General features: G+C 38.1%; 1 long non-coding RNA gene across 13 annotated transcripts in view; it reads right to left on the bottom strand.

Annotated features, from left to right (window-relative positions):
• Positions 1–24407, bottom strand: part of LOC147356934 (uncharacterized) — a 514461-nt gene that overhangs the window by 315514 nt on the left and 174540 nt on the right. For 3 of the 13 annotated variants that reach the window (XR_015143657.1, XR_015143647.1, XR_015143660.1), the window contains one exon: positions 1314–3062. The exons of 8 other annotated variants lie outside the window; for them this stretch is intronic. This is a non-coding gene — a long non-coding RNA (uncharacterized LOC147356934). Of the gene's footprint in view, positions 1–1313; positions 3063–6954; positions 7820–24407 lie in introns of those variants that run through there. 2 more of the 13 variants (XR_015143644.1, XR_015143648.1) reach the window with 1 other exon arrangement.

Here is a 24407-nt window from a genome sequence, read left to right as displayed (position 1 = left end):
AAAACATGATTAAGCTTTGTCATAAAAAATAAAAGACATCACTTCTATGAAGTCAGAAAGAGCTCAAACTAGAGATACAATCGCTCTAAAACAAAAGAAGGAAATTAAAAATGAGCAAGCAGAGTTCAGGGTAAAATTGAAGATAACAATAAAAATATTATAGTGTTAAGTCATAATTAATGTGTAAAAAATAAATATCATAAAAGACAAAATGGCTAGACTTGAGAATTCACTCAAAATTAAATGTAAAAGGGCAAAGATACAAAAATGATTATAAAGTAGATCCTAGTAAGGCAGAAAATGAAGAGCAAACATCAGAAAAAACCAAGATCCTAAGAAGAACAACAGAACACAAATGAAATTTGAAAAGACATAATAGACTCTGGGTCTTGTAGCTGCTAATTATCATAGGAATGTGTGCTCCAAAGGGTTTTTGTTTTTTTAAATAATGACATATTTTTATTACCATGTAGCAGAAGAGTAGAAAATACTGAGGGGATCAAGGTAAGACACAGAAAACACCAAAATTTCCCACACTAAATCATAAACTTTCTATAAGTATTTTTAAAAACTGAATCAGAGACATATACATCTCCATGACTCACACACACACACACGCAAAAGTATGCTCACTCCAAGTCTGGTCCAAGTTATGACCAGGAACTGCTAACCAAGCTAAAAGCAGTACACACAAACCTTGAGCAATAACTAGGACTTGCTGACATAACTGCTACTGCTAAGTCGCTTCAGTCGTGTCCGACTCTGTGTGACCCCATAGAAGGCAGCCCACCAGGCTCCCCCGTCCCTGGGATTCTCCAGGCAAGGACACTGGAGTGGGTTGCCATTTCCTTCTCCAATGCATGAAAGTGAAAAGTGAAAGTGAAGTTGCTCAGTCGTGTCCGACCCTCAGCAATCCCATGGACTGCAGCCTACCAGGCTCCTCCATCCATGGGGTTTTCCAGGCAAGAGTACTGGAGTGGGGTGCCACTGCCTTCTCCAATGCTGACATAAAGTTGGAACTAAAGCCACCAGTGTGAAGTAGGAGCTATTGCTTTCACAGCAAAGCTATAAGGTAAAAGCTAAGACATCACCAGGTAAACAAAGCTGAAGGAATTTATTACCACTCAACATTCCTATAAAAAGGATGAAGGGAATATTTCATGTTGAAACAAAGAGATACTACACTACCTGAAAGCCATATGAAACATAACATTCTCTGCTGCTGCTGCTAAGTCGCTTCAGTCATGTCCGACTCTGTGCGACCCCACAGACGGCAGCCCGCCAGGCTTCCCTGTCCCTGGGATTCTCCAGGCAAGAACACTGGAGTGGGTTGCCATTTCCTTCTCCAATGCATGAAAGTGAAAAGTGAAAGTGAAGTCGCTCAGTCGTGTCCGACTCTTAGCGACCCCATGGACTGCAGCCTTCCATGCTCCTCCATCCATGGGATTTTCCAAGCAAGAGGACTGGAGTGGGATGCCATTGCCTTCTCCAGTTAAGGTAAATACAAAAACATAACATACTCTAGTGAAGGTAAATACAAAAACAAATATTTGTATTTTTTTTATATTTAAAAGGCAGCATTATTGTGATTTCAATGCATACCTCCATTCTTGATTCTTTAATAGGATTTAAAGGACAAAAGCTGAAAAAGTAATTATAAATTTATGCTAATGGATTATACAATATGTAAAGATACAATTTGTAACACAAATAACATACACGGGGAAGGGGACTAAAAAGGAATAGCTTTTGTATGTGATTAAAGCTAAGCTGTTATCAGTTTAAACAGTTTGTTATTAATTTAGAGTGTTATATTTAATCTCTATGATAACCAGAAAGATAATATTTATAGAATATACAAAAAAGTAAATGAGAAGGAAATCAACATGTGCTAAAACAACAATCAAATAAAAACAAAGGAAAGCAGTTAGGGAAAAAATACAAGATTTTTTGTTTTTAAAGATATAAAACAATACCAAAATGGCAATAGTAGATTCTTCCCTAACAGTTATTACTTTAAATGTAAATGGATTCGACTCCCCAGGATCTAATTAATGTTGTCTATAAGACACACATTTTAGATCTCAGTTCAGTTCCGTTCATTCGCTCAGTCGAGTCCAACTCTTTGCAACCCCATGGACTGCAGCACACCAGGTTTTCCTGTCCATCACCACCTTCCAGAGTGTACTCAAACTCATGTCCATCACGTCAATGATGCCATCCAACCATCTCATCCTGTCAACACTTCTCCTTCTGCCTTCAATCTTTCCTAGCATCAGGGTCTTTTCAAATGAGTCAGTTCTTCCCAGCAGGTGGTCAAAGTATCAGAGTTTCAGCTTTAACATCAGTCCTTCCAATGAATATGCAGGACTGATTTCCTTTAGGATGGACTGGTTGGATCTCCTTGCAGTCCAAGGAACTCTCAAGAGTCTTCTCCAACACCACAATTCAAAAGCATCAATTCTTTGGTGCTCAGCTTTCCTTATAGTCCAACTCTCACATCCATACATGACTACTGGAAAAACCATAGCTTTGACTTGACGGACCTATGTTGGTAAAGTAATGTCTCTGTTATTTAATATGCTGTCTAGGTTGGTCATAGCTTTTATTCCAAGGAGTAAGCATCTCTTAATTTCATGGCTGCAGTCACCACCTGTAATGATTTTGGAGCTCCAAAAATAAAGTCTCTCATTGTTTTCATTGTTTCCCCATCTATTTGCCATGAAGTGATGGGACTGTATGCCATGACCTTAGTTTTCTGAATGTTGGGTTTTAAGCCAACTTTCACTCTCCTCTTTCATATTCATAAAAGGCTCTTTTGTTCCTCTTCACTTTCTGCCATAAGGGTGGTGTCATCTGCATATCTGAGGTTATTGATATTTCTCCCAGCAATCTTCATTCCAGCTTGTGCTTCATCCAGCCTGGCATTTCACATGATGTACTCTGCATAGAAGTTAAATAAGTAGGGTGACAATATACAGCCTTGATGTGCTCCTTTCCCGATTTGGACAGTCTGTTGTTCCATATCCAATTCTAACTGCTGCTTCTTAACCTGTTTAGATCTAACAACACAGATACATTGCAAAAGAAAGGACAAAAAAAGGTTTACTCCATGCAAATAGAAACCCACAGAAAACAAGAGTAGCCAATCTAACATCAGACAAAAAAGTCTTTAAGTCAAAAGTGTTAGAAGGGTCAAAGAAGGACAGTATATAACAATAAAAGGGTCAACTCACCAAGAAAACATAACAATTTTAGACATATAGGTGCCAAGCATCAGAATTCCTATATATATGAAGCAAACATTACAGAACTAGAGGAACAATAGATAACTCTACAGTAAAAGTAGTGGATTTCAATTTATTCTTGTTGTTTAGTCACTAAGTTGTGTCCAACTCTGCAACCCCATGGACTGTAGCCCACCAGGCTCCCCGTCATGGGATTTTCCAGGCAAGAATACTGAAGTCAATTGCCATTTCCTTCTCCAGGGGATCTTCCAGACCCAGGGATCAAACCCAAGTCTCCTACATTATCAGGTGGATTCTTTATCACTAAGCCATCATAGACGCCCATCATTACTGATTATAGAGAAATAAGGATTATAATAGAGTAATAAGAGAAAGTGTACACACAAATAGGATAGCCTAGGTGAAAATTTCAGGACAAATTCCTAGAAACATTCAACATGCTAAGATTATCTCATTAAAAAAAAAAGGAAATCTGAACAAATCTATAAATAGTGAGATGATTGAATCAGAAGTCAAAAAGTTCCCAGCAAACAAAAGCTCAGAACCAGATGACTTCACTGGTGAATTCTGGCAAGTATTTAAAGAGTTAATATCACTCCTCCTCAAAGTTTTATAAAAAATTGAAGAGGAAATATTTGCAACTCATTCTATGAGGCCAGCATTACTTTGATACCAAAGCCAGACAAAGAATCTACAGAAAAATAAAAGTACAAAACAACATTTCTGATAAAATATTGATGCAAAAATTTTCAACAAAATACTAACAAAAGAAATTCTGCAGCACATTAAAAAGATTATACACCATGACCAAGTGGAATTTATATCTTGAATGCAAGAATGCTAGACACATGAAAGTCAGTCAATATAATATATCACATTAACAGAATATAAATGGAATGCTAAGGGAAAAAAATCCATATGATCATCTCAAGTGATGCAGAAAAAGCATTTGAGAAAATTAAACATGTTTTCATGACAATAACACTCAGCAAAGCAGAAATAAAAGGAAACTACCTCAACATAATAAAATCTATATACAAAAAGCCCACAGCTAACATCACACTCACCAGTGAAAAATTAAAAGCTTTTTTTAAGACCAGAAACAATACAAGGATGCCCATTTTTACCACTTCTATTCAACATAGTGCAAGAAGTCCTAGCAAGAACAATTAGACAAGAAAACTAAATAAAAGGTATTCAGATGGGAAAGTAAGAAATAAAATTATTTCTATTTGCAAAGGATTTTATATGTAAAAAATCCTAAAGATTCCACACAAACTGTTAGGACTAATAAATAAATTCAGCAAGGTTTCAGGATACTAAACCAACACAAAGTCAGTTGCATTTCTGTACACTGAAAGTGAACAACCAAAACAGGAAATTAGGAGGAAAATTCCACTTATATCAAAAAGAGTAAAAATGTTCAGGAATAAACTTAATGAATGATACTAAAAACTTGTATACTGAAAATGGCAAAATGTTGCTGAAAGAAACTAAAGACACCACTAAATGAAAAGCATTCATGGATAGGAAAACTTAGTATGATTAAGACATCAATATTACTTAAAGTGACATACATATTCAACGTAATCCCTACCACAATCCATGACTCTCTTCATAGAAATAGAAAACCTGAATCTAATGCTTATATGGAATTCCAAAGGACCCTGAATAAACAAAATAGTATTGAAAAAAATGAAAAAAGTTGGAGGCTTCACACTTCATGATTTCAAAATTTACTACATAGCTAGAGTAACCAGAATGGTTTGATAGCATAAAAACATATAGTTAGACCAATGGAATAGAGCAGCTGCTGCTGCTGCTAAGTCACTTCAGTCGTGTCCGACTCTGTGTGACCCCATAGATGGCAGCTCACCAGGCTCCCCTGTCCCTGAGATTCTCCAGGCAAGAACACTGGAGTGGGTTGCCATTTCCTTCTCCAATGCATGAAAGTGAAAAGTGAAAGGGAAGTCATTCAGTCGTGTCCGACTCTTCGCGACCCCATGGACTGCAGCCCACCAGGCTCCTCCATCCATGGGATTTTCCAGGCAAGAGTACTGGAGTTGGGTGCCATCGCCTTCTCCAGGAATAAAACAGAGAGCCCAGAAATAAACCTTTGTATATATGGTCAGCCAATTATTAACAATGATGAGACCATTTAATAGGGAGATGCCAGTCTTTTTTAACAAATTGTATTGGAAAACAGAATATTCACTTGCAAAACAATTCAATTGGACTCTTAATTTATACCATATGTGAAAACTATCTTAAGATGGATCAAATATGAGCTAAAATGATCAAAATCTTAGAAGAAAGCATACGAAATCATGACACTGGATTTGACAACGGTTTCTTGGACATAACACCAAAAGCACAGGTAACCCCCCCAAAAAGATAAATTGGACAATGTTGAAATTAAATTTTCTATGTGTCAAATGATACAGTTAACAATAAAATGGTAACCCTTGGAATTTTTTAAAAATTTCAATCATATATTTGATAAGAGGTTATTATCCTGAATATATATACATATATAACCCTGCAAGTCAACAAGAACAATAAAAAATCATATATCTGATAAGATGTTTCTATTCAGAATATATAAAGAATCTGGACAACTCAAAACAACATTAAAAAACGGATGAATCTTAAATGTGTTTTACACTTAAAATTAAAACAATTTTAAAATGGACAAAAAGACTTGAATAGATATTTCCCTAAAAAAGAAACAAATAGCCAATAAGCAAATGAAAAGATTACCACTAACCATTAGAAAAATGCAAATGAAAGCCACAATGAGATACCACCTTGAATCCATTAGAATGGATACTGTTAACAAAGCAAAACAACAAAATCAGAAAATGTTTTAGCAAAGATATGGAGAAATTGGAATCCTGTGCATTGTTGGTAGAAATGTTAAACACTGCAGCCTCCAAGAAAACAGCATTGTGGTACCTCTAACAGAAATAAAAGTAGAATTACCATATGATCCAGATATTTCTATCTCCGAGCATATACCCAAAAGAATCTAAAGCAGGAACTCGAGCATGATCTGTCTACTCATGTTCATAACAGCATTACTCTTGATAGCCAGAAGGTGGAAGCAATCAAAGTGTCTGTTGACAGATGCATAAATAAAACATAGTGTAGAGATTTCCCTGGTGGTCCAGAGGTTAAGGACCCACCTTCCAACGTGGGGGTTGATCCCTGGTCAGGGAACTAAGATATCCCACATGCCACGGGGCAACTGAGTTTGAGGTCAAAACTAGAGAAAGCCCACATTCCTCAAAAAAGACCCAGCACAGCCAAAATAAAATAATAAATAAATGGATAAAACATGGTATACACATGCCATAGGGGCTTTGCATGTGGTGTAAGTGTTAAAGAACCCCCCTGCCAATACAAGAGACATAAGAGATATGGGTTCGATCCCTGGGTCAGGAAGATCCCCTGGAGAAGGGCATAGTAACCCACTCCAGTATTCTTGCCTGAAGAATCCCCATGAACAGCAGAGCCTGGCTGGCCACAGTCCATAGGGTCACAAAGAGTTGGACGTGACTGAAGCGACTTAGCATGCACATATACATACAATGGACTACTGTTCAACCTTAAAAAGGAAATTTGACATACACTACAACATGGATAAAACAGTTGATAATAAAAGGAGTTGCTAATACTTTCTTCTGAATAAATTGCCAATGTGAGTCAAAAAGGGAAAAAGTTAAAAAAAAAACCTAAAGGTCGTTACACTAAGTAAATTAAGGTGGTCACAAAAGTATAAAAACAATACATGATTCCACTTATATGAGGTACTGAGATTAACCAAATTCATAGAGAGAGATAGTAGAATGATGCTCACCGGGAGCGAAGGAGAAGGGGGTAGTGTGGAATTTTTGTTTGATAGATACAGAGTTTCAATTTTCTAAGATGAAAAGAGTCTGAAGATGGATGATGATGATAGTTGCACGACAGTACAAATATACTGAATGCCACCAATACACACTTGAAAATGGTTAAAATGGTAAGTTTTGTGTTATGTATATTTTATCATAATTTTCAAAGACAAAATGAGTTATTAAGCCATGAAAAATCAGAGATGAATCGTAAATACATATCGCTAAGTGAAAGAAGCCTGCTATATACTTTATGATTCCAATGATATAACATTCTGGGACAAATGAAATCTATGGAAATTAAAAAAAAAAAAAAATCAGTGGTTTCCAGGAGATTGGGTGGAGAGGAGGATGGTTGAATAGGTGAAGAATAGCAGATATTTTAGGACAAGAAGACTGTTCTGTATGATACTGGATAAGCCACAGGAAGCTCTGCCCTCTTCATCACTGTTGTCCAGGGCTTCTCCTGAGTGGGGTTACAATGGAGTGGCCATCCACTTTTATTTAATCTCAGCATATTGTGCAGATGCATCCATAAATCATATCTGAGTTTTTTCCTTCTTCTGTTAATTCATCATAGGTAACTCTTTATATAGGAGTTCCTTGGTGGCTCAGTGGTAAAGAACACAGCTGCCAATGCAGGAGACACGAGTTCGATCCCTGGGTCAGGAAGATACCCTAGAGAAGGAAATGGTAACTCACTTCAGTATTCCTGCCTGGGAAATCCCACAGAGGAGCCTGGCAGGCTACAGTCCATGGGGGCCACAAAAGAGTCAGACATGACTCTGTGACTAAAACAAACAATAACTCCTCATATCGTCAAATCTATGTGTGAAGGGAGAATCCACAACATAAGGCAGGTATGACAGAAATCTAAGCTACCTACCAGGGCTGTATCCTCATTCCTGTCCTGCTTAGTCCCAGCTTTTATAGACCATTTCCATTTTGCACATGAATGCTGCTGTGCACATCCAATTTTAGGCTGCACAGACAAGATAATACTCAGTTCACAGTGGGCAATTGGGGGTGAATAATCACTTTGTTAGAGTAGCAAGTCAAGCTGGTTCTCCATGAACAAAATCTGTTACTAGAAGAGGTGATGCCCTTCCTGAAAATGCCTAGTTACTATTAATGGCATTAATAGTATTGAAATTGCTGTACAGCATCAACCACAGGTACTTGGGACTTCTGACTCATGTGCCCAAGTGTCAGCTCGAATTATAGTCTCTATTCATGGAGACCCATTTTCTTGCTCTAATATATAAGTACTATCAGTCTTTGTGATATGCAGAAAATAAGCTAGAGTCAAATAACATATGAGATATGGGGGAGGAATAACACAGGAAGTTGGGGTTAGGAGATGTAAGCTATCAAATGAATAATAATGGATAAACAACCAGGTCCAACTGAATAGCACAGGGAACTATATTAATATCCTGTGATAAACCATAATGGAAAAGAATATTAAAAAGAATGGATATAAAGAACATAATATATATATAACTGAATTACTTTGCCATACAGAAGAAATTAGCACAACACTATATACAAATCAACTATAATTCATTAAAAGATTTTAAAATAATAAATCTAAAAAAAAAATCTATAGAGGCCCCGCAAGTATTATACCTCACTTTTTGTGGTGGGTAATTCAAAGGACATCAAATTATCTCTCATTTTTGAAGGGCATTTCAAATTGTCATAGATCATTGGGCCCTTTAGAAATGTCAAAATTGTGGCATGGCCCTCCATTTTCACTGAGATGATATCTCAACCTCTTGCACAGATGCCTTACCGAAGCTCCTAGGAAGTTTGATCTCTCCTGCTCACCAGTTTCATTTGATATAATATCACAAATGTAATGAAACTGCTCTGGCTGCACCTTGGGTCTGACCTGAAAACTTCTTTATCACCAAACCTTCCAGTAAATTTGGATAAGTACCACTTCCCTTTATTAAATTCTTTCCTGTTTGAAAACTCTAGCGTGGTTTATGTCTTCTTACACTGAAACCTGATATATAAAGAACTTTTATATTATTTTCTTATTCTTTGGAGAAAACATTAAAACATTCAGAACTTATTAATACGTTGGGACTCCTGAAAATTCTTCCCTGACCTAAACTTGCAAGTTTATAGAAATGAGTTTATTTCCTCTAAAGAAATGGTCATATGTTACTTTCAATTAAACATCAGTTCAGTTCAGCTGCTCAGTCATGTCTGACTCTTTGCGACCCCATGGACTGCAGCATGCCAGGCTTCTCTAGAGCAACTCCTAGAGTTTGCTCAAACTCATGTCCATCAACTCAATAAACATCAGTTATGATAATAAAAAGTATCCACTAAAATTTTTCAAAGATCACACTCATATTGGAAGGTAGATTTTTAAATATTGGGTTAGCCAAAAGTTCATTTGGGTTTTTCTATAACATCTTTTAGAAAAACCACAATGAACTTTTTGGCCAATCTGATATTACATAGTGTGGGAACACTGCATTCTAGATAATTCCTATTGTGGACACCCTCATTGTCATCACAAGTCTCCAGTCTCCTCCGGTTGCTGCTGCTACAGAATCACTGCTTGACTGGGCCATGCCTACCATTGCCACCACCTCGGTACACCTTACTCTCCAAGATTTCTGAATATATGCAGTGTCTTGAATGGATCATCTTCTGTTCAATCGAGATTCATGTGTACCTTACAGACATTCACTCTATTGATACTTGAGAGATTAGGGTCTCCCCACCTGTTTAACACTAGTACATAAGACACTATGCAAAACTTTTATGAATATGCTTAACTCATTAAGTAAATAATTATTTGATATTTCATCCATCTGGAATTCCCTTTCTTCCCGTCTTCTGTTGACTGACACCTATTAGGCCACCATGATTCAGTCTAGATCAGGAATCCCCAACCTCCAGGATCTAATGCCTGATGATCTGAGGTGGAGTGATGGAATAAGAGAAATAAAGTGCAAAATAAATAGTGCACTAGAATCATCCTGAAACCATCCCCCTACCCTGGTCCATGGAAAACTTGTCTTCTATAAAACCTGGCCCTGGTGCCAAAAAGGTTGGAGACTTCTGGTCTAGATGTCACATTCTTAGGATTTTTCCTCAATCTCCTGTATTGTCTGTTCCATAGTTCCCTGTCCTTTCCTCAGTGAATCCACTTAACATACCTTACTGTATCCTGTGTAACTCCCAATGCCCTTAAAGAATAAATACCATGATAGCAGTCAAAGATACTATTTATCTGTGCCAATACACTGTAGAAAAAAACATGCTTCCTTGAAATGTCCTAAAACTGACTTTGAAACAATCCAGAAAGTGGAAGAGAGTAGATGAAGGAAAACTGAATCAAATTTGGCCATGAATTGATAATTGTTAACAGTGGGTTAAAAGATGATGCTGATAAATTGCTGCACTCAATATGCCAGCAAATTTGGAAAACTCAGCAGTGGCCACAGGACTGGAAAAAGTCAGTTTTCATTCCGATCCCAAAGAAAGGCAATGCCAAAGAATGCTCAAACTACAGCACAATTGCACTCACCTCACACACTAGCAAAGTAATGCTCAAAATTCTCCAAGCCAGGCTTCAACAGTATGTGAACCATGAACTTCCAGATGTTCAAGCTTGTTTTAGAAAAGGCAGAGGAACCAGAGATTAAATTGCCAACATCTATTGGATCATAGAAAAAGCAAAAGAATTCCAGAAGAACATCTACTTTTGCTTCACTGATTACACTAAAGCCTTTGACTGTGTGGATCACAACAAACTATGGAAAACTCTTCAAGAGATGGGAATAGCAGACCACCATACCTGCCTCCTGAGAAATCTGTATGCAGGTGAAGAAGCAACAGCTAGAACTGGACATGGAACAACAGATTGGTTCCAAACTGGGAAAGGAGTATGTCAAGGCTGTATATTATCACCCTGGTTATTTAAGTTATATGCAGAGTACATCATGTGAAATGCCCAGCTGGATGAATCACAAGCTGGAATCAAGATTGCCAGGAGAAATATCAATAACTTCAAATATGCAGATGATACCACCGTTATGGAAGAAAGTGAAGAACTAAAGAGACTCTTGATGAAAGTGAAAGAGGAGAGTGAAAAAGCTGGCTTAAAACTCAACATTGAGAAAACTAAGATCATAGCATCCAGTCCCATAACTTCATGGGAAATACATGGGGAAACAATGGAAACAGTGAGAGACTTTATTTTGGGGGGCTCCAAAATCACTGCAGATGGTGATTTCAGCCATGAAATTAAAAGACACTTACTCTTTGGAAGAAAAGCTATAACCAATCTAGACAGCTTATTAAAAGGCAGAGACATTACTTTGCCAACAAACGTCCATCTAGTCAAAGCTATAGTTTTTCCAGTGGTCATGTATGGATGTGAGAGTTGGATTATAAAGAAAGCTGAGCTCCAAAGAATTGATGCTTTTGAATTGTGGTGTTGAAGAAGACTCTTGAGAGTCCCTTGGACTGCAAGGAGATCAAACCAGTCCATCCTAAAGGAATTCAGTCCTGAATATTCACTGGAAGGACTGATGCTGAAGTTGAAGCCCCAATACTTTGGTCACCTCAAGCAAAGAACTGACTCATTTGAAAAGACTCTGATACTGGCAAAGATTGAAGGCAAGAGGAAAAGTGAATGACAGAGGATGAGATGGTTGGATGGCATCACCGACTCAATGGACATGAGTTTGAGAAAGCTCCGGGAGTTGGTGATGGACAGGGAAGCTTAGAGCACTGCCTGCATGGGGTCATGAAGTGTTGAACACAATTGAGTGACTGAACTGAACTGAACTGAGAGTGGTTGATGGATACCTTGGGCTCATCATAATTTTCTCCATTTATTTGAAGTTTTCCATGTAAAAACTTCAGAATTCACCACAGATGATTCTCAGGATTTCAGGGAGTATCCTGTAATCTAGACCCCTTAGCTACTGTAAGGTTTGCTGTTTGTTCTCTGAATTTCCATAGCACTGCCTCCTGGTCACCCTCAGATTCTACATGGCAAGGGGCTCCTGACACTTGCCTAGAATACAGACACTAATGACACAGGCAGACACGTGTGCTAAGGCTGCTTATTCCTGCTGTCCTGGAAGCCTGGTATTGGAGAGAATAACAACTGGATTGAGGACAAAGGGTACCATCTCTATAGATCCTTGTACAACCTCTTGCTTAAATGATGTTAGCATTAGTGATTGGTTCCTGGTGCCACACATGTCAAATCATCATTTTAGCCAAATAGCTTTCTTTTCACTTTCATCTACTCCTCTGTTGTAATCATCTCCCAGAAGACATCTATGTCTCCCTTAGGAATCATGAGGTGATAGTAACTGGCTTATGAGATTATTGAATGAGGGGTGCCCAAACATATTGAGAAATGAAATATTTCCAGCCATATCAGAAAATAATGGATGTTGTGGTCATCAGCAACTGCAGCCACCATGGATGATGGGCTGGTGAGCCCTAAGGGAACTCAGGAAGGAAAAAATACCTGCCATCCAGCAGCCCTCAGATTGCAGCCACTCCCCCTGAGCCCTGAGGAAACTCAAGATGTGAAACAAAGGATACTGGTCCCAGATAGGTGATGTGCATATCAAAAGATTGATTTCAGTGAGCCCAGATTCTTACATCCTCCCATACATGAAAAGTGCTAACTCCTTAACTTGGGATATCTGGTTTTCTTTAATTTACAATAATCTTCTGACGTTCAGATTACCTGCCCTTTGTTGCAAAACTTCTATATAACCTGGCTCCCATCCCCACCTCCTCTGAGCAGTTCTCTCACAGTTACTTGAGACGCTGTCTCCTGGGCTTTCAGTCTTAAAAATCCCCACCAAACAAAACGTAACTCTCAACTTTTAGGCTGTAAATATTTTTTATGTCCACCACGTTCAGAATAATATTGTCACTTCCTCTCTGACATATATCCCACTTTCTTTGAACCCAACTTGTACTCATCTCACTTGCCCTCCTCCTGTAAGCCAATCCTATTATTGGAAAATACACTTCTTAAAATTTCTACTTCTTAATCCACTAAAAATTACACAGAACACTCTCCCAGACACTACATGTGTTATTTTAAAACTCTATTACATAATAGTTAAAGGAAAGTAACATGTTTATGTTTTAGTATATTATACTATAAAAGACTTATTCCAGATAGTATGTGTTTAAACAGTATTTAGTTGGACTTTATTACAAATCATCTGGAAAGGCCTATAGGGAAGAACTGAGATAATTACTATAAATTACCTTTGGTAAGCTTGGGTCGTGCTAGGCTTAAACTAATCACTCATTGAGAGTTTGTACCTTTGGAAGGATCACTAACTTATTCAGGCCACCAAGGTACTATTTACTGTTTTTATTACCCCTGAGTCCCTGAAGCTAAACAGCTAATAAAAAATCAACAAAGGCTCTCTTTCCCACTCATCTGCTGTAAATGATTTTACCTTTTATTTCTTGCCATCACCTCAGGCAAATACAGAATCCAAATGTGATAATACTTAGGGTTTTTTTATGATATGAATTTTAATTTTGATTAGCTCAAAGCTGTCTGATGTTACTCAACATTTGTACCTTAGGTTAAGGACCTTTGGAAAGGGATTTTTAATGAAAGAAAATTACACAAAGGCAGAAAAATAAATTTTCTTTTTCCTTTGTGGCTTCCTACACCTGGGAGTTCAATTTCCCCAAAGAATCACTTCAGCGTAACTTTAACTTTTATACAGGCACTGTTACTTTTATCTACTTTTCCCAGTCCTTCTTAGTGTTTATTTTTCTAATTTTTTTCTGAATTTACATTGACCTTTGGTATACTAGAGAGGCTAGGTGTAACACTAAAATTTCATTTTAATAGGTTTCTACAAATAAGGATACTGCATCAATCAGAAACATGTACATCATTTTAGCATTTGGAGCAACGCTGTCCAAAAGAAGTTCCTGAGACACTGTGGTTTATATCTGTATTGTCCAATGTGGTGGTCATCAAACATACATGGCTACTGAGTTCCTGAAATGTAACTAGTGAAACTGAGGAACTGAACTTTTAATTTTATTTAATTTTCATTAATTTAAATTGAAATAGCCACATGTGTCTAGTGGCTACCATACTGGACAGCACAGGTATAGAACAGTACTGAGCAAACCTTCAAACGACAATGGCAACAGTTCTAAAATCCCAGCTCTGCCACCAGCTTGCTGTGGGGTCCTAGGATGAAGATTTTATGACTCAAGGAAGAACAAGATTGTGCCAGAATGGAACTTTATGAGGAACGTTATGCTCTCAGTCTCAGAGCAACAGCTAGCAGCCCACACCCTTCCCTGTTTTCATTCTCTGTATTGGTCTCGGGATCTTTACCAGAAAATGCATAAGGTTTATGAAGACACCCCAAACACTGAATGACATATCACAAAAACAAGACCTGTATATATGCTGTCTACAAGAGACCAACTTCAGACCTAGGGACACATACAGACTGAGAGTCAGGGGATGGGAAACAGTATTCTAGGCAAATGGAATAAAGAGAGCGCCAGAGTAGCAACACTCATGTCTGACAAAATAGACTTTAAAAATAAAGACTGTTACAAGAGACAAGAAAGGTCACTACATAATGACCAAGGGGCCAATTCCAGAAGAATATATAAGAGTTGTACATAAGGCAAACATTAATAGACATTAAAGGGGAAATTCACAGTAACACAAGAAAAGTGGGAAACTTTAGTATCCCACTTACAGCAACGGACAGATTATCCAAACAGAAAATTAATTTTAAAAAACACAGTCGTTAAATGACACATTAGACTAAATGGACTTAACTAATACTTACAGAGCATTCCATCTGAAAGCAGAATATACTTTCAATGCACATGGAACATTCTCAAGACTGACCACACGATGGGTCACAAATCCAGCCTCAGTAAGTTTAAGAAAACTGATATTATATCAAGCATCCTTTCTAAACATAAAACTAACAGATTAGAAAGCAATTATAGGAAAAAAACTGTAAAAAACACAAACACATAGAAGCTAAACAATATGTTACTAAACAATCAATGGATCATTGAAGAAATCAAAAAGGAAGTTTAAAAAATACCCAGAGATAAATGACAATGAAAACTCACCGATTCAAAACCTATGGGATGAAATATCATCCACATTTGCTTCCAGATTTGTTTATATCCCTATGGGTAGGACAACTGAATGGCACTTGGTATAACAAGATTCCCCCCAAAATAAGGGAAACCTGATGACTTGCCTCTTGAGAAATTTGTATGCAGGTCAGGAAGCAACAGTGAGAACTGGACATGGAACAACAGACTGGTTCCATATAGGAAAAAGAGTACTTCAAGGCTGTATATTGTCACCCTGCTTATTTAACTTACATGCAGAGTACATCATGAGAAATGCTGGGCTGGATGAAGCACAAGCTGGAATCAAGATTGCTGGGAGAAATATCAATAACCCCAGATATGCAGATGATACCACCCTTTTGGCAGAAAGTGAAGAGGAACTAAAGAGCCTCTTGATGAAAGTGAAAGAGGAGAGTGAAAAAGTTGGCTTAAAGCTCAACATTCAGAAAACGAAGATCATGGCATCTGGTCCCATCACTTCATGGGAAATAGATGGGGAAACAATGGAAACAGTGAGAGATTTTATTTTCTTAGGCTCCAAAATCACTGCAGATGGTAATTGCAGCCATGAAATTAAAAGACACTTACTCCTTGGAAGGAAAGTTATAACCAACCTAGATAGCATATTCAAAAGCAGAGACATTACTTTGTCAACAAAGGTCTGTCTAGTCAAGGCTATGGTTTTTCCAATAGTCACATATGGATGTGAGAGTTGGACTATAAAGAAAGCTGAGCACAGAAGAATTATGCTTTGGAACTGTGGTATTGGAGAAGACTCTTGAGCATCCCTTGGACTGCAAGGAGATCCAACCAGTTCATCCTAAAGGAGATCAGTCCTGAGTGTTCATTGGAAGGACTGATGTTGAAGCTGAAACTCCAATATTTGGCCACCTGATGGGAAGAACTGACTCATTTGGAAAGACCCTGATGCTGGGAAAGATTGAGGACAGGAGGAGAACGGGACGACAGAGGATGAGATGGTTGGATAGCATCACCAACTCCATGGACATGGGTTAGGGTGGATTCCAGGAGCTGGTGATGGACAGGGAGGCCTGGCATGCTGCGGTTCACAGGGTTGCAAAAAGTCATATATGACTGAGCAACTGAAGTGACTGAACTGATGAATAAAATTCAGACCTTTAAAAAAAAAAAAAAAAAAAACTTCTGCTATTTCAATCAATAAGAAAAAAAAAATCAATGCCTTTATAATCCGGTTCAGTTCAGTCACTCAGTCGTGTCCGAATCTCTGTGACCCCATGGACTGCAGCAGGCCAGGCCTCACTGTCCACCAACAACTTATCGAGCTTGCTCAAACTCATGTCCATTAATTCAGTGATGCCATCCAACCTTCTCATCATCTGTCATTCCCTTCTCCTCCTGCTTTCAATCTTTCCCAGCATCAGAGTCTTTCCCACTGAGTCAGTTCTTCACATCAGGTGGCCAAAGTATTGGAGTTTCAGCTTCAGCATCAGTTCTTCCAATGAATATTCAGGGCTGATTTCCTTTAGGACTGACTGTTTTGATCTCCTTATTGTCCAAGGAACTCTCAAGAGTCTTCTCCAACACCACAGTTCAAAAGCATCAATGCTTTATAGAAAGTGCTCAACGTTCTTTATAGTTCAACTCTCATATCCATATATGACTACTAGAAAAAACATAGCTTTGAATAGACAGATCTTTGTTGGCAAATTAATATCTCTGGTTTTTAATATGCTGTCTAGGTTGGTCATAGTTTTTCTTCCAAGGAGCAAGCATCTTTTAATTTCATGACTGCAATCACCATCTGCAGTGATTTTGGAGCTTAAGAAAATAAAGTCTCTAACTGTTTCCACTGTTTCCCCATCTATTTCCCATGAAGTGATGGGACCAGATGCCATGATCTTAGTTTTCTGAATGTTGAGCTTTAGGCCAACTTTTTCACTCTCCTCTTTCACTTTCATCAAGAGGCTTTTTAGTTCCTCTTCACTTTATCCCATAAGGGTGGTGTCATCTGCATATCTGAGGTTATTGATATTTCTCCCAGCAATCTTGATTCCAGCTTGTGCTTCATCCAGCCCAGCATTTCTCATGATGTACTCTGCATATAAGTTAAATAAGCAGGGTGACAATATGCAGCTTTGACATACTCCTTTCCCAATTTGGAACCAGTCTGTTGTTCACATCTGATTCTAATGATTACTTCTTGACCTGCATACAGATTTCTCATGAGGCAAGTAAGGTAGTCTGGTATTCCCATCTCTTGAAGAATTTTCCACAGTTTGCTGTGATCTGCATAGTCAAAGGCTTTGGCATAGTCAATGAAGCAGATGTTTTCTGGAACTTTCTTGCTTTTTCAATTATCTAACGAATGTTGGCAATTTGATCTCTGGTTCTTCCGCCTTTTCTAAATCCAGCTTGAACATCTGGAAGTTCATCATTCACATGCTATTGAAGCCTGACTTGGAGAATATTGAGCACTACGTTGCTAGCATGTGAAATGAGTGCAATTGTGTGGTAGTTTGAGCATTCTTTGGTGCTGCCCTTCTTTGGGATTGGAATGAAAACTGACCTTTTTGGTGTATTGATTGCAGCACTTTAACAGCATCATCTTTCAGGATTTGAAATAGATCAGCTTGACTTCCCTCACCTCCACTAGCTTTGTTCATAGTGATACTTCCTAAGACTCACTTGACTTCACATTCCAGGATGTCTGGCTCTCGCTGAGTGATCACACCACTGTGGTTATCTGGGTCATGAAGATCCTTTTTGTATACTTCTTCTGTGTATTCTTGCCACCTCTTCTTAATATCTTCTGCTTCTGTTGGGTCCATATCGTTTCTGTCCTTTATTGAGCCCATCTTTGCATGAAATGTTCCCTTGGTATCTCTAATTTTCTTGAAGAGAACTCTAGTTTTTTCCATTCTATTGTTTTCCTCTATTTCTTTGCATTGATCACTGAGGAAGGCTTTCTTATCTCACCTTGCTATTCTTTGGTACTCTGCATTCAAATGGGTATATCTTTCCTTTTCTTCTTTGCCTTTAGCTTCTCTTCTTTTCTCAGCTATTTGTAAGGCCTCATCAGACAACTATTTGGCCTTTTTGCATTCCTTTTTCTTCAGGATGGTCTTGATCACTGTCTTCTGTACAATGTCACAAACCTCCGTCCATAGGTCTTCAGGCACTCTTCCTATCAGATCTAATCCCTTGAATCTATTTGTCACTTCCACTGAATAAGGGATTTTATCTAGGTCATACCAGAATGGTCTAGTGGTTTTCCTTACTTTCTTCAATTTCAGTCTGAATTTGGCAATAAGGAGTTTATGATATGAGCCATAGTCAGCTCCCAGTCTTGTTTTTGCTTACTGTATAGAGCTTCTCCATCTTTGGCTGCAAAGAATATAATCAATCTGATTTTGGTATTGACTATCTGGTGATGTCTGTGTGTAGACTCTTCTCTTGGGTTGTTAGAAGAGGGTGTTTGCTATGACCAGTGTGTTCTCTTCATAACTGGCTTGATATAATTATATAGTCTTACCCACTGAATGCTCAGCAAAATAATTTTTTGTTGTTTTGGGAGTGGATGGTGTTTCCTTTTGTCTTTTTTTTTTTTTTTTGCTTTAATAATAGCATAGTTAATTCTGACTGTTAATGAATCTTTGAGGAGGGTTTACTAACTTCAGGCAACAACCTTTCATTAAAACTGTCCTCACCATAATCGCTACTATTATCATTTCACATCCAGGCAGCTGTTGTTAACACAATACTGAGCTTTTGGGTATACCAAGTATGTAAAACAAAACTGAGATCCAAGGGCAAATGATGTTAGAAAGGCAAACATACTATACAAATCGTAATGTTGTATCAAGGGTATGTATTTATTTTACAGCCTTTGGCATGTTTAGACCTTTCAAATTTGATAACTACTTACACACTGGGACAGCTTTGTGATATTAAGTATTTTTATATTTAAAAGTCCCCAGATGTTTACACCATAAACATTGTGCAATATTATGGTTATAACCATAAACTTAGTTTGGTGATTGTAGCATAGTAATGTCAAACACAAATTATAAATGTTCTCATTAGTTTTCTAAATTGGTACTTTACAAAACAGCGTGGAAAATTTGGGCAAACTAACATTGCAGTAGAAAGCCAATAGACATTCCTGACCGTTCCCCACCCTCACCAGTCCTGACATGATCAGTTGTGTCAATGTGGCCTTTATAAACACACCAGTGTTTAAAGGATAAAACTTGAGATAAATAATTGGAGAGCCACTGAATTGGAACAATTAGGTTTGCAGCTGCTGACTATTTGCAACCAGATTTTATTTTTCTCAGTAATTCTATTTCTCCTTTTCAAATTTCTTTTCTAGAAGTGTACTAGGTTTACAGAGCGCGTGTTTGACACCTAATTTTTTTTTTAATTTTTTTTGACATGTTTGACAGCTAATTTTTTTGAGCCAGTGTTTGACACCTACTTTTTTTGTTTAATTTTTTTTGACATGGACTATCTTTTTAAAGTCTTTATTGAATTTGTTATAACATTGTTTCTGCTTTATGTTTTGATTTTTTTGTTGTTGTTTTCTGTTTTTGTTTTTTACCACAAGGCATGAAGGATCTTAGCTGCCTGACTGGAGATTGAACCCACAGCCCCTGCACTGGAAAGTGAAGTCTCAACCACTGGACAACCAGAGAAGTCCATGGCACCTGATATTTTAAAAGTATGAGTTTATCTTCTCTTTCGCTGTGAACATCTTGCATGTGCCAAGCACGCCTGTTTTCTCTTTCCCCTACTACGTGAAGCCCCACTACAGCCTTTGTTCTCAGCACCCAGAAATGTGTTTTTTCTCCAAGGTCACCTCTTAACCACAAAGAAGGGGATTATATTGATCCGCTTTCTCCTTGCTGCTAAGTCGCTTCAGTCGTGTCCGATTCTGTGTGATCCCACAGATGGCAGCCACCAGGCTCCCCCATCCCTGGGATTCTCCAGGCAAGAACACTGGAATGGGTTGCCATTTCCTTCTCCAATGCATGAAAGTGAAAAGTGAAAGGGAAGTTGCTCAGTCGTGCCTGACTCTTAGCAATCCCATGGACTGCAGCCCACCAGGCTCCTCCATCCATGGGATTTTCCAGGCAAAGTGCTGGAGTGGGATGCCACCTCTATTTAAAACTTAATCAACTCCTCTTAAATGACATTTTATGTTGTTTAAGATGCTACATCATTCAGGGTCATTTTCTAATCTATCCACTATAAGAAGAAAAATGATTTGCAAATATGTTAACTGTTGTACTTCATTTTTTTTTTAAAGTTCTCCTTTCCTAAGACTTTCTTGAAAAGAGAATGAGGGCAAACCTTGTCCCCAAAACAATCCTTTGGTCAGCTTGAGGTTTGCTTTAAGGTAGCAAGAAAGGTTTCCAGACTTCTGTAGCAAGATGACAGTCATGAGAACCGGGCTTTCTCAAGAGAGAAAAAGGATTTCTTTACATATTAGCTCTTGTTTAAAATACTCAGCCCAGATGATGCCTCCCTGGTGGTCCAATGGTTAAGACTTTGTCTTCCAACGCAGGGGGCATGGGTTTGATCCCTGGTCTGGGAACTAAGATTCCTACATGCCTTGCAGCCAAAAAACCAAAATGTAAAACAGAACCCATATTGTAACATAATCAATACAGACTTTAACAGTGGTCCATGTCAAGAAAAAAAAAAAAAAATCTTTAAAAAAATAACAATACAAAAAAAAAAAAAAAAAAAGATCATACTGAAAACACTCCCCACCACACACATTCAACTCTGACATCCAGTCAGAGTTTCCACTCTTAAATGAGAAAACAAGAAGTATAATTAAACATCTTAAGAAAGCCTGTAATATGGAAATTATAGACAATTCTAAACAAGCAAACAAAAAATACAATTCATCTTAGAGGAAAAACAATTGTCTTCAAAAATAAGAACATGATTATTAACACTACTGGTAAGAAGAGAGATGATCACTTATCTCTAGTGCAGGATTGGTACAGGAATAAAGAACAAAACATTCAGAGAAAAAAGAAAAAAGCTTTGCAATTTAAAAACATCACAGTTGGGTTTCAAATTCTGACAGGAGATTAGGAAGACAAAATTGAGGAAATCTCCCAGAATGAAAATCAAAACGTCAAAGAGTTAGAAGAAGGAAAGGTAATAAGTAGAAAAGTACAAGGAGTTCTAGAAAATAGAGAAGTAATTTGGGAAATTTCCGCAGAACTGACAACCATTAGTCGCAAGACTGAATGCCTAGCACAATGGATGGAAATAGACCTATATACTGTGAGTTTTCTAAATGCTGTGGGTAAAAAAGATTTTACAAGTTATGGAGAGAGAGGGGAAAAAAAAACCATGGACCACTGTTAAAGTCTGTATTGAATATGTTACAAAAAACTCATGTATAAAAGATCAAGAATCAGAAGGAATCTAACTATAGCATGAGCATCAAGAAGATGATGAAGCTTCAAGTTATAAAGAAAATTCTAAACCCAACAAATAGTCAACAGCCAAATAATGCATTCAAACATGCACAATGTTGAAAAATCTATCTCCCACGTACCTTTTCTTAAAATGCCACTGAGGATGGTTGTACCAGAACTAGAACATAAACCAAGAAGGGGAAGACATGGGCTACAGAAAGAGAGGCAATAAAAAGGATATGTCCATGAAATTCCCACAAAAATAAAGGGAGAGCCCAAAGCTGACAGATGTACATCAGTGATATATAGGGCGATGGGTTCAGATTGGAACACTGTGACTTAACAAACAGATGGGATGAGGGTTATTACAGCCAAGATCCCCAGTGCCACTGTATATACCATCTTTATAACCTCAAAACTAAATGCCTCGGTGAACTTCAGTAAGATTCACACCTGCACTTAACTTGACCTACTGTTGAAATTCTTCCTCTCTTTTTTTTATGTCCTACTGCCTGGATCAGTTTATAATACACATTTCTCTCTCAAAGCCAGTGGTCAACTTTGAACTGTATGTAAGAACAAATGGTAGACCATGTGAACTCAGAAGCAAAGGACACTTCCAGACTTTGGTACCTGGCCCATAGTCTAGGCCTGTCAGATGACCCAGTTTTGCTGAGACTAAGTTTCTTAGGACCATTTCAAGTCTTCCCCCACTGACTTCCCCACTGACTGAGAGTTAAGCATTTTATTAAACTCTCAAAGAAGCCAAAGTCAGATTATGATGCAAATGCTCCATTCAGCTTCTCATCTCCTGGATCCTTCTAATAGTGGTGCTGCTGTTATTCCCTTTTGCAACTACATCTGTCGTTGCCACATATTTTTCAAAACTAAATATTATTTAATTTTATGTACACTGGCAGAAAAACAACCAAGGAAAGGGGAAAAAAGTAAAACTCTGGACAAGGGCACATGAATGCTCCTGAGATATTGCAATGATCATCTCAAGCAGGAAAGATGTTGAGTGTATTACCATTTTTCTACTATTAACCTGTAACAACAGAGGACAAGATGGTTGGATGGCATCACCGACTCAATGGACATGCATTTGAGCAAGCTCCAGGAGATGGTGAAGGACAGGGAAGCCTGGCGTGCTGACCACAGTCCATGTGATCACAAAGAGTCAGACACGACTGAGCGACTGAACAACATTAACCTGTAAACTACATGTATACAGTATCATACATATCAAAACTAAATAACATTAACAACAACAACAGAGAAGAAATAGAGAGGGAACTTCTTTGGTGATCCAGTGACTAAGACTCCACACCACCAAAGTGGAGGGCCCAGGCTCGACCCCAGGTCAGGCAAGTAGATTCGACATGCCACGACTAAGAGTTCACATGCCATAACCAAAAAATCCCACATACCGCAACTAAGACCCAGCACGTCCAAAAAAATTTATATTTTTTTTAAAAGAAATTTTAAAAGGAAGGAAAGGATGGAGTTAGGGGGAATAAAAAGAAATAATGGCAATGTGAATATTATCGTTCATGCTTTCCTGTTTAGTAATATATATCCATTCACTGTGTATTATTTACAACTAGATTCTTTTTTAAGTGTTGGTCATTCAGTCATGTCTGACTCTTTGCAACCCCATGGACTGTAGCCTGCCAGGCTCCTCTATCCATGGGATTCACCAAGCAAGAATACTGGAGTGGGTTGCCATGCCCTTTTCCAGGGCATCTTCCCAACCCAGAGATTGAACCTGGGTCTCCAGCAATTCAGGCAGATTCTTTACCATCTGAGCCACCAGGGAAGCCCCTTTCTATTCTTAATTGGAGGATAATAGCCCCCTTACAGGGGCTTCCCAGGTAAAGAATCCCAGTGGTAAAGAATCCTCCTGCCGATGTAGGTGACAGAGGTTCAATCCCTGGATTGGGAAGATCCCCTGGAAGAGGAAATAGCAACCCACTCCAGTATTCTTGCCTGGGAAATCCCATGGACAGAGGAGCCTGGTGGGCTACAGTGCATGGGGTTGTAAAGATTTGGACAGAACTGAGCATGCACGCAAATGTGCACACACACACACACACAATTGCTTTACAATGTTATGTTAATTTCTGCTGTAAAACATGAACCAGCTGTAAGTATACATATATTCCCTCCTCTGGACCTCCCTCCCACCCCTCATCCCACCACAAATAGATTCTTGATCACCCTCTGTAGTTTCCTTTCTAAATAAATCCCCATATACCATTGACCCAACATACTTCCAGCTCTTAGAAATTTTACCCTGCTATATTTTAGTTCTGCTATTGAAATTTATATTAACCTGACTGAGTGCAGAGTAAAGGCATCTTTTAATATTTTGGTGGAGAGCATATTACATAACTTTTCCTTACAGGTTTACATTTTCAAGGATGTGAATATATGCAGAGGGTTTATTAACTAAAGTTTCCATGTACATGAATTCGGTGTATCTACACATTTACTTTCAAAATACTTTCAGAGCCTTTTATACTTATTTCTGTGAAAAGAAAAGAAAGACTCTAGTTAGAACCAGATTTACCATTACATAGACACAGGATGCTTGTAATTTATCTATACTAAAAAGTAGTCAGAGCCTACATAGATTTATGTGAGTTTTGTCCAAAACATTAAAACACTTCTCCTAAATGTTTTGGAAA

Source organism: Bos grunniens, chromosome 16, assembly GCF_055505025.1.
Source record: "Bos grunniens cultivar Pamir isolate PY7600 chromosome 16, Bosgru_T2T1.0, whole genome shotgun sequence".
In the NCBI taxonomy this organism is placed as follows: domain Eukaryota; kingdom Metazoa; phylum Chordata; class Mammalia; order Artiodactyla; family Bovidae; genus Bos; species Bos grunniens.
This window is presented reverse-complemented; position numbering and strand designations above follow the sequence as displayed.